Raw genomic sequence first — 15,119 nt, forward strand, 5'->3', positions numbered from 1 at the left:
GTGGCAGCTATGTATAGATGTAGTCGAGTTGTGGACAAGAACAAGGTCCGTGATCGCTACATTTGCCGGGTCGAATCGCCCAACCGAAATCAAAGCGTGGCCTTTAATATACAAAGTGGAGCCGCTATCACCTCGTCCCCTACAGTGTATTAAGTGTTGGCGTTATGGGCACACAGCGAAAGGATGCAGGTCCTATAGGTAGAATTTGTGGTGAGACGCACAACTCAAAACGACTGTAAAACTAATGAAGAAAAGTGCTGCCTTTGTCATGAAGCACACTGTGCTGATAACCCAAATTGCTCAGCCAAGGCACGTGAAATCCAAATCCTTGAAATTGTAGACAGAAGGCGATGCCCCCGAAGGGATGTCATTGCTGAAATTTAGGCCCGAACTCAAGGGTACGCAGGAGCAGCTGCCCGCCATAACATAGCAATGGAAGCATCCTTTTCCCTATGAATTGCGGACATGATCGAGAAGGCTGTGGATAAGGCTATGTAACGTCTTGCTACCACCCTGTATGAGTCGCTCTCGCACATTGTAAATAACTAAATCGCACAAGTCTATAAAGCCCAGATGGATATAAGTACGGCTTCACAAAATGCTGAGTCTGCACACCCGACAAGTGAGGCGGAATCTGGAATAACTCCGTCAGAGTCAGGTGCACAATCAGCAGAGCCCTCTGGAGAAGGCGTTCTGAGGCAAAGCGAATGTGCACAGGAAGCTTCTCAGGACACACAAGATATGGACATGGATCTCAAATGCCTAAAGCGTTCTAGATCCCCTGTATCAAAAAAACCTGGCTCGCTGAAACGTGTAAAAAGCAAGGAATACCAGAAAGACAACTTTCAAAAACTGATTTTCTAAAAGAAAGTATTTTAGATAAGATAGTTGCCGAAACCATTCAAACGAAATCATAGGATCTCTTAAAATTATACATTGGAATTGCCAATCTCTTCGCTCAGCCATAACAGATCTGTTATACCTGTCTTCCAAATTCGATCCGGCTATTATTGCATTACAAGAAACTTGGCTTTCCACACATCACTTATTTCACCTACCCAACTTCCAAATATTTCGTCTAGACCGTCCATCCAAAGGGGGAGGTTTAGCTTTCTTTATAAACAACAAAATTATAATAACAGTCAAAAACTCATGCAAATGTCTTCTGAATGCCAAATTTTCGCGTTAGATAATACTTTGCCAGAATACTTGCCTTTCTCACTAATAAACGTCTACTTTCCTGTAGGCGTTCAAGACACTATATTGTTAGATATGGCTGCTAATACAGGCTGTAACGAAAAAAATTATAGTTGGCGACTTCAACTCTCACCATACATGCTGGGGTTTTAGAACAGATCAGTGTGGACAACGGGTGTGGGACTGGTCGGTAGACAACAACTTATTGTGCTTCAACGCTAGAACTCCCATATTTATTCGAGGTCATTCACGCTCCGCCTTAGATTTAAGCTTTGTAAGTTCGGCAATTGCTAGTACATCGGGAACAGTTCTTGATTGCGCCTCCAACAGTGACCACTTTCCAATAATGTTCGAGCTCGCTTGCCCCGCCAAACCATCATGCTTCCATGCCCGGACCTATATAAATTATGCAAAATTTCAACACGACCTAAAACTGCTTTAGACGCTCCCTCTCAGGATGGAGATGACACTAAAGCTATGAAATTAAGCACAGTAAATAAAAGGGCATACAAAAACGCTGAATTTGCTGTTGAATCGGCGAAGAGAGTACCCTATAGCCCCTGGTGGAATTCCAACTGTTCACAAGATCACGGACGACGACAGGCAGCTTGGAAGAATTTAATACATAATCAGTCCTCTAAGAACTGGTCTTATTATAAATTTCTTGTCACTGTATTTAAACACGGTGGCACAAGCTAAACAAGAATATGATAAAAAACATTTCGATTTTCTCTCGAAACCTAAAAATAAAAAAGCTTTATTTCAATATATGCGATCTCGCAAAATCCTGCCGTCTACAGTTTTACTGATTATGAAAAACTATGATTGGAAGAAACGAAGAGCTCTTTAGAGTCAATCGGCAGAGGTCTAGAAATTATATTTTCCTCGACTATGGCTTTCGACTGGCAAAAGTCTAGCATAAGCACTTACTTCGAAAACGTGACGCTGTCTGAAGCATCAAAAGTAATTCGAGATCTACCCTCGTCAGCTCCTGGTCCAGATGGAATCACAGTTCCTATGATTAAAATTTTATTCAAGCTATCCCCCGGCGACGTCGTCAATCTTATAAACTACTTTTTAATGAATGCCTGGATACTGTATGACTGGAAAATAGCTAACGTAATCCCATTAATAAAAAAGCAAGGATTAGGTTTTACCAGAGAAAATATCAGACCCATCTCACTAACTTTGAACATGGTGAAACTCATAGAGAGGGTCCTTAATGGCCGAATAAACTCCTGGATGACGAGTAAGGTCATATTAAAGCCAAGCCAAATTGGATTTCGCAGTGAACGCTCAATTTGGTGTGCCCATGCGGATTTAGAGTCGAATACAGCTTGTTCGTAATTGGAAACAGTACGCCGCATTAGTAACTCCCGACATAGCTAAAGCGTACGACAGTGTCGAGCACTCTATTCTACTGACCACCTTGCAGAGCCTAAAGTTTCCTCAGTATATTAGTGAGTGGATAGCAGAATTCTTAAAATCAAGGGAATTGTATTGCGTGAAGGATGGCTGTTGTTCGCATAAATTCAAACAGAAACGTGGTGTTCCCCAACGGTCCGTCCTATCTCCAGCGCTATCCAATACACTGATGAGCACTATTCTAATTGTTCAGGATGTCAGTGTTTACATTTATGCAGATGATATCGCGTTCTTCGCTGCAGAGAGTGACATTTACTCACTACATCAAAAATTGCAAAGATATATTACATTCCAGAAATTTGCTTGCAATCCATTTCATTGTCAATGAACATCAGTAAAAGTGTGCTCTTGGTGTTTCCTATAGCAGATACAGTTTCGATTTCTGTATTATATAATCGGAAACCTATTCCACAAGTAGATTCAGTCAAGTACTTAGGAATGATTTATACTGAAAAGCTAAACTAGAGCCCACACATAGAATATATAACAGCAAAGGCACAACGGGCGTTAGGTTTATTACGCAGGTTAAGCAACAGAAAATACGGGCTGCGCAGACACACGATGGTAATGATATATAAAATGTAAGTGTGACCAATATTGGAATTTGGGTGTGTATTATTCTTGGGGGCCGCTGGCTATAAAATTAAACCGCTAGTAATGTTAGAGCGAGAATCCCTGCGAATATGCCTGGGACTTCCGAGGTTCGTGGTGAATAATGTATTGTACCAAGAAGCGCGATTGCCAACACTCCTCTGTCATTTCCGCTTTCCAACGGTTCAAACCTTCTTAAAGTTCTGCAGTTTACCGGCGCGAAGATCAGAGTACGCATTTATCAGCGACCCTGACTCTTTTTTTCTTGCACATTGGCCTCGATTTCATTCCCCTCAGATAATTTTCGTTAAAAAGAAACTGGATTGCATAAATGTAGACATTAGAACAGTAATTGAAACTAATTCCTCAACCCTCAACAATAGAATAGAGTACGATGAAATTTTTCACCCACAAGCCAAGTTGCAATTTTTTAGATTTTTGACCACTATATTAAAAGATTACTTGGTACATGCAGATACAAAAAATGTAATAGCTACAGATGCTTCTGTCAACAATGAAAAGGCAGGCGTAGGATTTGCATCTGATTTCCTCGGATGGTCTTTTTCAGTAAGGCTTCCAGATTTCACTCCTATATTTGAAGCCAAGCTAATAGCTATTATTTTAGCTCTTCGAAAAATTCCTACGACTGAGACCAGTGCAATCATCCTAACAGACTCACTGTCGGTGTGTGCAGCTCTGACAACCTCCGAACAATCTCATGCCCTAGCAGCGTTCCACACATTAGCACCATCTCATTTAAAACTGCTCAAATTAGTGTGGGTCCCAGGTCACTGCGGATTACGATTAAATGAATTGGCAGACGCTTTGGCACGAGCACCACTTGATGGAACAGTAACTTCAGTACTTCCCGAGTTAGAATACTTATCAGGGGTTAGATATAGGAAATTTGCTATTTTTACAGATAGTTTAGAAAATATCACACAATGGACAGATTATCAGCACCTCAAATTTCCATGAAAAGTCCAGTGGAGTTCGTCAAAAAAACTTAAAATTATAATCTCCAGATTCCGGTGCCGTGTCCCCCCAATAAATTTTTATTTACACAGAGCTGGTCTGACACTTTCCCCTCTTTGTCCGTTTTGCGAAGAATCAGAAACTATTGAACATTACTTTGGCTCATGTCGGTACTGTGCATTAATTAGGAAACGACTTGTATATATTCCATTTGTGAAGCTAGGTTTAAATTTACCCACAGAAAATGTTCTAAATTTTGGTGCTTCTGTTTTGGGAAATTGCCACAGAGATGCATTCGATGCGGTGTGTAATTTTATTCAAGACTCTTAACGTTTTTCAACATAAAGCCCACGCTAACAGGTACTCAAAAAAGAAAAAAAAACAGGTCCGAAAGTAATTTTCAAATCTGGATAAATCCGTGACATACCAAATTAATCGGGTTTGGCAAAACCAGTGGTCTGGTCGGCTTCCAAAATCAAGGTATAGCTATTAGAGTCTACTTTCTTGTTGATTTTTCTTCTCACTATCTGAATCTTTGGTTTCTTTCTTTTTTTAATACACTGTTTTCACTCTACAACTCCCCCCCCCCTTTTTTTGATGTTGTAAGCAATAGTACAGTTATCGTGCAGATGAGACTATATGTTTCCTTGGCCAATCCCCCAGAGTGGGTATAAGCCATGGATTCTAGGATATAAACAAACAAACATACAGCTGGCCCAGGATCGGGTGTTGCCTCTTTTCTCTCCGTTACAATGGCGCAGTTCAATAAGTGAATCATCTGCGGGAAGCCACCGGTACGTGTCTTCGTGGTTCGTTGGCATTGCGGGCTTCTCCATCGAGGAACGCCATTCACGCTTCCTTGGCAATGGGGTCCCACCCACCGCTTCAGCTACCCTTCAGACCACCAGTAAACGGCGTCCGGGCGCCCCTGGGGTTGTAAGGCATGACCTTATTGACACCCTACCACCGTTTCGCCGCAGGGCTCCACACCGGCTCCTGTCCTTTGGAAATGCCGCTCACGCTTCCCATGGCCTACATTCCCGTTGCCGCACTCTTTCAATATACGAGCTGCCATGGAACGCCGTCCAGGCTCCTCTGCTCGTCAACCTCACCGGCGTGAGTGCTGCAACCGCTACTTATTCGAAGACCGCGATTACCGACTCTTCGCGTTTCACACATGACAGTGCCGGGAACCTGCGGCATACCATCGCGCTACTCCGCGTCAAGACTAACGAACTGACAGTGTCAATCTCCCAGCGAGCTCCTACAATGTTGCCAGAATGGCGTGCCACTAACGCCGTGTTGGATGTAGCTGCCTCGCACGACCTTGAGGCAAGCCCATTAGAGCAACGCAGGCAGCTTTGGGGCACCCTCCTGCAGCTATCAGACCAGCTCGACGGCGTTGCCTCAGTGATATTCGCATTCTCACGTGCCACCCCACCATTGCCGTCCACCTACGAACTGCCGGAATTCGACGGGTTTCGGAACGACGCCGACAGTTGGGTGGCAACCGTCAACCCGCTAGCAATGCGCGCGGCCTGGACAGAGAATCAAAAATGGTATGAGGCCATAGACCGTCTTCGGGAAGGTGCAGCGGCGTGGCACCGGTATGAAGGTTGGAAGCAGCAGTCATGGGCGGAGTGGAGCTTCAAGTTCATAGCTGCTTTCGGTCCGATTCCCTATGCCACCTGCCCATGCAACTCGACCTTCTCTCACGACGGAACTCGGGAAAAGCCCAACCTAGAGGATGCAATTCGAGCCCCTACCATCCTGTCATCTCTCGGTGACCAAGATGTAGGGAACAAACATGATCGTGTAACTCTGCTTTGCACAGGCATTTCTGCTGTCGTATTTAGAGCTCCTGGGGAGCACCAGCCCGAGGATGCAGCCGTGTCCAGCTGGTCCTTGATGGCAAGCTTTGCGCAACGCTCCGCAAGAGGCCCCAACGCAGGTCGTCCGGTCAACTTTAGAGGCACCGGCCCCCATCCTACTGGACATTCTACCACCTAATGAGACAGGTCTTTCCGCTAAGCCTAATGACATCCCATCTGACCAGACGGAAGAGGATATGCATGCGACGCATGCACTGCCTGAATCCGTAGAGCCTTCGATTTTCGGAACGGCTTACATTGAGGATCTCCCACCAGTACGCAGCGTGGCTTCAAGAATCGCTGACTTTATAGCGTCCGGGAGCCCCATAGCGACAACGCTGCGCAAGTCATGGACTACGCAAGTCACGGCGCAGGAGCCACGCCACAGGTCAGCACGAGGACTTCACCCCAAGTTAGCGCAGATGTCTAATCGCACCAAAAAACATCCCTCGATCTGCCGAAAATTACGTAGACGGCTGCGTAAGATGCTACTTGTTTCGTTGCCGGATCCACCATTTCCTGCCCTGTTTTTTAAAACGTGGTGGGACAAAAAAAAGAGTTCGTTGATCAACCTGCGACCATGCCGATTCAGTCAGCGCCGCCCGCCAGAACCATCTCCAAGAAAACCACACCACTGAAGGAAACTTCTACCACGAGAATGCCTGCTCGGTCCACCAAAGCAAAATCGAAGTCGAACTGCTTTCTCTGAAAAGTCGCAGCGTGGCCGAGGCTGTAGACTGCCACACGAAAGTCAATGCCCCGTGGAGTCATCATCAACAAAGAGACCAACCAGGACCCAGTCCCCACCTCGACATGGCGAACGACCCAGGCGACATAGCCAGTGTCGGCCGCTGGAGCCAATTTCGACAAACTTCCAGCGTGGTCGGGGCCCACCACGACGATGCAGCTGACCCCGCCCACCTGAAGCAATGTCAACTGCTGCATGCTAGCCTCACCCACATGAACATTGTCGAGTGGCCCATCGACAATGCTTGCAGTCATGGCCGAGTGTAATGACGAAGACCGAAACTGGCACTCTGGTACAGACGCGCATTCTAGGTGAGCGAGGAAGAAGAGGCAGAATAAGAACAGCTGGCCCAGGATTGGGTGTTGCCTCTTTTCTCTCCGTTACTATATATATTGTAACGAGGGCAGTGGGCATGGAGCTCGAATTTAGAAAAGGAAGAAGACTTGCTGTGATCGCAGGCTTGCGTTCAGTTAGCCCTTGCGCTCAATAAAGCTTTCGTTCGCCGAGTCAACACCTGCTGGTTCAACACCCCGTTTCAAGTGGTGGAGGTGCTGGGTACATCTGGTCCTCACCCTGGAACTTCGCAGCCGCACACTCCAACCACCTTCTGCAATGAATGATCCGGGACTGTCTCAGACCGCCACTCCAGGTCTCGCACCCATACCTGTCTTCTGCGCTGGCACTCTCCGGCAGCGCGACTCCCCCCATATTTGGTGGCACAGAGGACCAAGATGTGGACAACTGGATTGCCGAGTATGAACTGGTGAGCGCGTACAATAAGTGGAACGCAGCCGATAAGCTCACAAATGTGAATTTTTACTTGACGGACGTGGCGAAACTATGGTACAGGAATCATCAAAGTGATTTCAGTACCTGGTCGGAATTGGCAAAAACCCTCTCGGAAATCTTTGGACGTCCTGCTGTCCGCCGCCTTCGTGCTGAACAGCGCTTGCGTGGCAGAGTACAGAGAACAGATGAGACTTTCACGAGCTACATCGATGTGATCTTCCTCTGCCAGCTCGTCAACCCGACTCTGGATGAGGCAGGCAAGATAAAAAACATAATGAAAGGAATCGACGACGGTGCATTTCAAATGCTCGCTGCGAAGTGTCCCCACACGGTCGCCGAGGTGATTCAGCTCTGCCAAAGTTATGATGAGCTGCGTAGGCAACGTGCTTCCACACGTTGCGCTGCTCAAGGCACCGCGGGCCTCTCAACCCTCGACTATCGCCACGACACTGCTGACCACTCTGCTTTAATGCCACACATAAAGCAATTCATACGCGGGGAGGTCGCTCGGCAGCTATCTATCACCAGAACTACCGAGCAGATGGCACCCTTATCGCCTTCGCTTCGCCAGGTCATTGAATCGCAAGTTGCCGGAGCGTTGCCGCCAGCTCAGGCTCCACCGTCTGTTACCGCACCACTAACATTTGCAGCCACTGTTGCTCGGCCACGCGCTCCATCGTCTCCAGCTATCTTCGAAGCAACTCGCCACGTTTATTCGTCGACGCCACCTGCCCGCCCGTTAACTGTCCCGTCTCCGGCTGTATACAAAACAACTCGGAACGTTTATATGAAGCCGCCGCCTGCACGACCGTTTCCGGTACCTTATTCAGCAACAAGTGCCCCTACTGTCAGCCAATGGCGCACTCCGGATAATCGGCCAATATGTTTTTCATGTGGCATCCCAGGCCACATAGCTCGTCACTGCCGCCGTCGTGGCTTCCCTTCTCAGGACAATGCAGGGGCCTCACACTACATGCCCACTCAGCTGCGATATCCCGTTCCTGCCGATCCACCTCTAGACGTACGTACCGGTCGCCGCCCATTCGGCTCAAGCCGTTCGCCTTCTCCTCGTCGTAGATCTATTTCTCCAATGTTACGTCGCAAGAGCCCACCGCGAGGGGAAAACTGACGGGCGCAGTTCCGGAGGCAAGAACTGCGTTGGCAGTGAAAATTTCAAGACCTAACTGCTGTCCCCCGAACGAAATCGAACTCTATATGAATGGCATTAAGGTGCACGGACTTGTTGACACTGGAGCTGCCGTATCTATTATTAGCGAGAAACTGTGCCGACACTTGAAGAAAGTGACCACGCAACTTACCGACCTATCTTTGCAGACAGCTACGTCCCATCATATTCAGCCTTCAGCTTTGTGCACTGCACGAGCCGTCATTCAAGGTGCGATGTACGTCGTCTCATTTGTAGTTTTATTCCGTTCTTCGCATGACGTTATCCTTGGATGGGACTTTCTTTCGTCAAATTCTGCTTTGGTCGACTGTGCTCGTTCCGAACTCGCATTATCTGTGCCGTGCTATGACCCCGACGATGGCGCTTCGTGTAGGGTGTTTGCTGCTTCTGACGTTGACATTGCGCCTTTCCCTGCTGTTGTTGTCTCGGTGTCGTGTGCCTCTCCCCCGAAATCGCCTGTGTTGTTTATGCCATCGGTCCCGTCTGCGTGCCGTCGAGATATCATGCTTCCGTTTGCCGTCGTCGTTTTTCGCAATGGTCACGCTGCCATTTATGTGTGCAATCCCTCGGACAGTCCGTCATCCCTACTGCGTGGAGAATGCCTGGGAAGCTACGAACCTTACGAGTGCATTCTTCCGGCTACTATACCCGATTCTACGGTTTCGCTCCCAATTTGTGCTGTCACTCCTACCAACACGCCTAATAATGTTCTCAACGTATTCTCGGATGCCATCGACTGTGAGCTCGCACCAACTCAGCGCGAAGAGATTATAAATCTTCTACTCCGCTTTCGCTCTTCATTCGATCGTGACCAGTCAGGCTTAGGCCGAACCTCTGCGGTCGTTCACCGTATTGACACCGGTCAACAAGCCCCGCTAAGACAGCGTCCGTACCGTGTGTCATCTGCTGAACTCCCTGTCATCAACGAACAAGTGGACGACATGTTGAAACGTGGCATCATCGAGCCCTCCAACAGTCCCTGGGCTTCACCGGTTGTTCTCGTCAAGAAAAAAGACGGATCCATCCGGTTCTGCGTTGACTACCGCCGACTCAACAAGATAACGCGCAAAGACCCTCGTCCACGCATTGATGATGCTCTGGACTGCCTACAAGGTGCAGAGTTCTTTTCTTCATTAGATTTACGCTCCGGCTACTGGCAGGTGCCCATGGCAGAGGGTGACCGCCCGAAGACAGCCTTTGTAACACCGGATGGACTATATGAATTCACCGTTATGCCCTTTGGCCTCTGCAATGCGCCTGCCACTTTCGAAAGGATGATGAATACCATCTTGCGAGATCTGAAATAGAAAACATGCCTCTGTTATTTGGACGACATTGTGGTATTTTCAAGCGACTTTGCTACCTACCTCAGCCGCCTCGAGCAAGTTCTTACGTGCCTTTCCACGGCGGGACTTCAACTTAACTTGAAGAAATGCCACTTCGGCGCTCGCAAGCTTGTAATTCTCGGCCATGTAGTTTCTAAGGACGGCATTCTCTCGGACCCTACGAAACTTAATGCAGTCGCGGCGTTCCCAAAGCCAACCACCATCAAAGAGCTTCGAAGCTTCATCGGCCTATGTTCTTACTTCCGGCGCTACGTCCGCAATTTCGCCTCCATTATCGCCCCCTTGACCAATCTTCTTGCCGGAAGTTCTGATTTGTCGGCGTGGTCGCAGGCCTGTGATGATGCATTTCAAGAACTCCAACGGCTCCTCACCACGCCTCCCATACTCCGACATTTCGATCGGTCTGCTCCAACGCAGCTTCATACAGACGCTAGTGGTGTCGGGCTAGGGGCCATACTGGCCCAACGCAAGGATGGCTTTGACGAGTACGTCGTTGCCTATGCCAGCCGCACCCTCAGTAAAGCCGAGAAGATTTACAGTGTAACTGAAAAGGAGTGCCTCGCCATTATTTGGCCAATCGGAAAATTTCGGCCTTATTTATATGGACGTCCGTTTGATATTGTAACAGACCACCATGCGCTTTGCTGGTTACCTTCACTAAAAGATCCTAATGGTCGGCTTGCTCGTTGGGCATTGCGGTTACAAGAGTTCGATATCCGTGTTATCTACCGTTCTGACCGTAAGCATTCCGACGCCGATGCCCTGTCACGTTCGCCATTAGCTTCAGAGCCTGTCGGCTCGCCTATCTCCACCAGTGCTGCCTTGGCCATCAGCATTTCGGACATGCCTTCCGAGCAACGCAAAGATGCTTGGATTTCTTCTCTTTTGGACTTGCTCTCAAACCGGACGCCCGCTCCAGTTTCCAGGACGCTTCGCCGTCAAGCAGGACACTTCGCTTTTCGGGATAACCTGCTTTACCGCCGAAACTACAGCTCGATGGGTCGTAAGTGGTTGCTCGTCATTCCCCGACATCTGCGCTCTGACATCTGTGCCACGTTCCACGATGATCCGCAATGTGGCCACACTGCTGTGTTAAAAACATACACTCGCTTGCAGCTGCGGTACTACTGGCGCGGTATGTACCGTTTCGTTCGCCGTTACGTAAGGTCTTGCCTTACGTGCCAGCGACGCAAAATGCCCACTCAGCATGCCAGAGGTCCCTTGCAGCCATTGCCATGTCCAGCACGAGCTTTCGATCGTGTCGGAATCGACCTTTACGGTCCGCTTCCCTATACTTCCAGTAGCAACCGCTGGGTCATTGTCGCTATCGACCACCTAACGCGGTACGCTGAAACAGCTGCGTTACCTTCTGCTACCGCAAAAGACGTTGCATGTTTTATACTGCAAAACCTGGTTTTAAGGCAAGGAGCACCTCGAGTTACTAAGCGACCACGGCCGCGTTTTCCTCTCCGATGCCATCAAAGCGTTGTTGAGCGAGTGTCGCATCATACACCGCACTACTACAGCCTATCATCCGCAAACTAATGGGATGACAGAGCGTTTTAATTGTACACTTGGGGATATGCTGGCCAAGTACGCTTCATCCGACCAGTCAAATTGGGATAGCATACTGCCTTTTGTGACATATGCTTACAACACTGCAACGCAAAGCACCACTGGATTTTCGCCTTTCTTTCTTCTTTATGGACGCGAGCCATCATCAACAATGGATAATATTCTTCCTTACCGACCGGACCCTTCAGAGACGACTACCGTTTCTCGAGCAGCAGCACACGCTGAAGAATGTCGGAAGCTTGCTCGTGCGTTCACGTCACATGACCAGACGCGCCAAAAACATCGCCACGACGCGTCAACCACGCCTATGAGCTTTGCTTCGAACTCACTGGTGTGGTTATGGATTCCTTCTACTCCTCCAGGACTCCCCCACAAGCTTTCGTCCAGGTACCATGGCCCTTATCGAGTTGTACGCCAAACATCCCCTGTCAACTACCTGGTCGAGACGCTGGACGCATCTCCGGACAAGCGCCGTCGGGGACAAGAAATCGTACACATCTCTCGGCTCAAGCCATACCACGACCCTTCTGTGTACACCTGTCCTTAGGTCGCCAGGATGGCTCCCTCATCGCCCGGGGGTGATTGTAACGAGGGCAGTGGGCATGGAGCTCGGCTCGAATATAGAAAAGGAAGAAGACTTGCTGTGATCGCAGGCTGGCGTTCAGTTAGCCCTTGCGCTCAATAAAGCTTTCGTTTGCCGAGTCAACCCCTGCTGGTTCAACACCCCGTTTCAATATATATATATATATATATATATATATATATATATATATATATATATATATATAAGTCAAGTAGATCCTCCAAGAGAACGGTAACAACGGAAGTGTTTAATTCGACAGTTTCGGCCAGAGTCTGGCCTTCATATATATATATATATATATATATATATATATATATATATATATATATATATATATATATATATATATATATATATATATATATATATTGCTCACGGCAAGTTATTTTTTCACCCACTTTTCTTGACTTATTTACTTTACATTGGTTCTAATAACTTTCCCCTATACATTCCTTGGCACCTGCATTATTGTCTATACGAATATATATATATATATATATATATATATATATATATATATATATATATATATATATATATATATATATATATATATATGCTAAGAAGTAAGAAGTAGAGTACGGGCAAAACGAAAACTTTTTATTTTTCCTACGTTTCAGCCAGGGACTGGCCTTCACCAGAGAAAACACGATATAAAAATGTGCTTTTCTTAAGTAGGCATGGTATATAAGGGGCCCCTGACACGTGAACCATCACTATCATGCACTATATACTGCTATGTGGCGAGTATTGAAGGGTGACCAGAGAATGTCGAAGCAATGTCAAAGTAAAATTATGTAAATGCATGAATGGCGTTTACATCAAGTAGATCACATGAATAGCAGTTTGAAAACTACGGTAATATCTACAAACAAATAAATAAAGCTATCAAACCCATACAGCAAACCACACGCACAAAACACAAAAAAGCATAGTAGAAAACGTTCGAATGAAACAAGATGCGTTACTAAGAATTTCATGGAGCACAATTAGAATCGATAACACAAAGTCAGAAAATTCACTGCACCGAAAACATGTAGTGAAAATCTGCGTATACAGTGATTATGAACAAACTGCGATGAAGCTAGCACTTAGTTGTGTGCTGAAAGAAACGACAGTTTGTCTGGATATTCATTTATACCGGATAAGATCGCGTTATACTTGTGTATCAGAAATGATTGTGCAGTTCCCGTTTATAGTGTGAAGGGAAACCTGATTCCAGTATAGTAGCTGTTAGTTTATTGAATGAGTGAACAGGAATATTAACGTGCTTAGACAAGGGTAGATAGGGTAGGCTTGTGGCATGTGACTTATGGCTATTAAAGCGCAGTCTAAAAGGCATTTCAGTATGTCCATTGCATTGGAGTTTGCACTTAGAGCATTCAAGCATGTACACAATGTTGCTTGTGTCGCAGTCCAAATCTCCCTTCAATTTTCAGATTAAAGTTAAATGCTGTAATCTTAACCAAAGTTGTCTTCGTCATATGGTTGCGAATTTTGCAAAGGGGTTTGTTGCATGAATGACAACCAGAAAAAGTGGTGGGGGTAATCTTTGATGATGTCAGTATGTCGCGTAAGTTCGTCGATCTGCGATATACCACACGTGGCGGATCAGGAAAGTTGTTTTTAAGGTAATCACTCTGCAGTAGTACGTTGTGATACTTCTGAAAAATGCTGTTGATGTTTGGTGCTGATGTGGAGTGTGTTATAAGCAGGATCGTTTTTGAGGGTGCGGATTCTCTGCCGAATAAGAAGTTGCTAATGGTCAATGTCCTCAGCACGTTTAATAGCACCGTTAGAGATTTGTGGAAGATATTTTGTTTCTGTAGGGCCTCCCGAAGTTTAGTGCGGTTGTCTGTAAAATCTTAATTTCTTGAACATATTTTCTTAAGTCGCAGTGCTTGACCATATGGTATTGATGTTTTGCAGTGCTTTGTATGTGAACTTCTGAAATGTAGGTATGACTGCCTATTTGTAGGTTTCCTGAAGGGTTTAGACGTTACTTGATTAGCACGTATAGTAACCGTGACGTCAAAAAAAGTTATTGCTGCGCTTGAGTATGATTCTGAAAAAGAGATGGTGGGATGAGTCTCGTTGAAGTCTGCAATGAACGACAGAAGTTCTGTCTTTCTGTGCTACCAGATCAGAAAGAAATCGTCAATATAACGCTTGTAATAAAACGATTCGAGACCGCATGCGTCTAAGAATTTATCTTCGAGTTGGCCCATAAAGATATTTGCATAGCTTGGTCCAATTTTTGTACCCATAGAAGTGCCACTAACCTGTGCATAATGCGCATCATCAAATTCAAAATTGTTCAATATCAAGATTAGTTCTAGTAACTGCGCTAGTGTGTTGCTGTCCACCGTTTTGTCAGAAACTTTTTGTTCATAAGCCTTCAATATTGCTTGAATGCCATCAATATGCGGGATGTTCGTATAGAGTGAGGCTACGTGGGTTTCTTATAGGCCTCTAAAATGTCGCCTTGTACTGCTGAGATGTAGAGATCAAGAAACTTGTCATGTTGTGTTGGAGGCGTCCAGTGCTCACGGGATTGCATGTGAGAAGAAGATGGCCGTTCATGAAAGAATTCTCTCAAGCGTAGGTTTCGTGCAAAATTATTTAAATACTTTGCCAGCCGGAATTCGTTAAAGCCACCAGTGGCAGGACAGAAGTTTAAACCCCGAGCAACTATCGCTAATTCCGGTTCGGAAAGAATACCCTCAAAAATACTGACAATGTTAGTGGACTTATCTGCTTCTGTATTATCAGAATCCGCTATTTTTTTAACAGCTGTCTCAGGAAGTATTTTGTCGCGGAGCAACTTCTTAGG

This window comes from Rhipicephalus microplus, chromosome 4 (genome assembly GCF_043290135.1).
Source record: "Rhipicephalus microplus isolate Deutch F79 chromosome 4, USDA_Rmic, whole genome shotgun sequence".
NCBI lineage: Eukaryota > Metazoa > Arthropoda > Arachnida > Ixodida > Ixodidae > Rhipicephalus > Rhipicephalus microplus.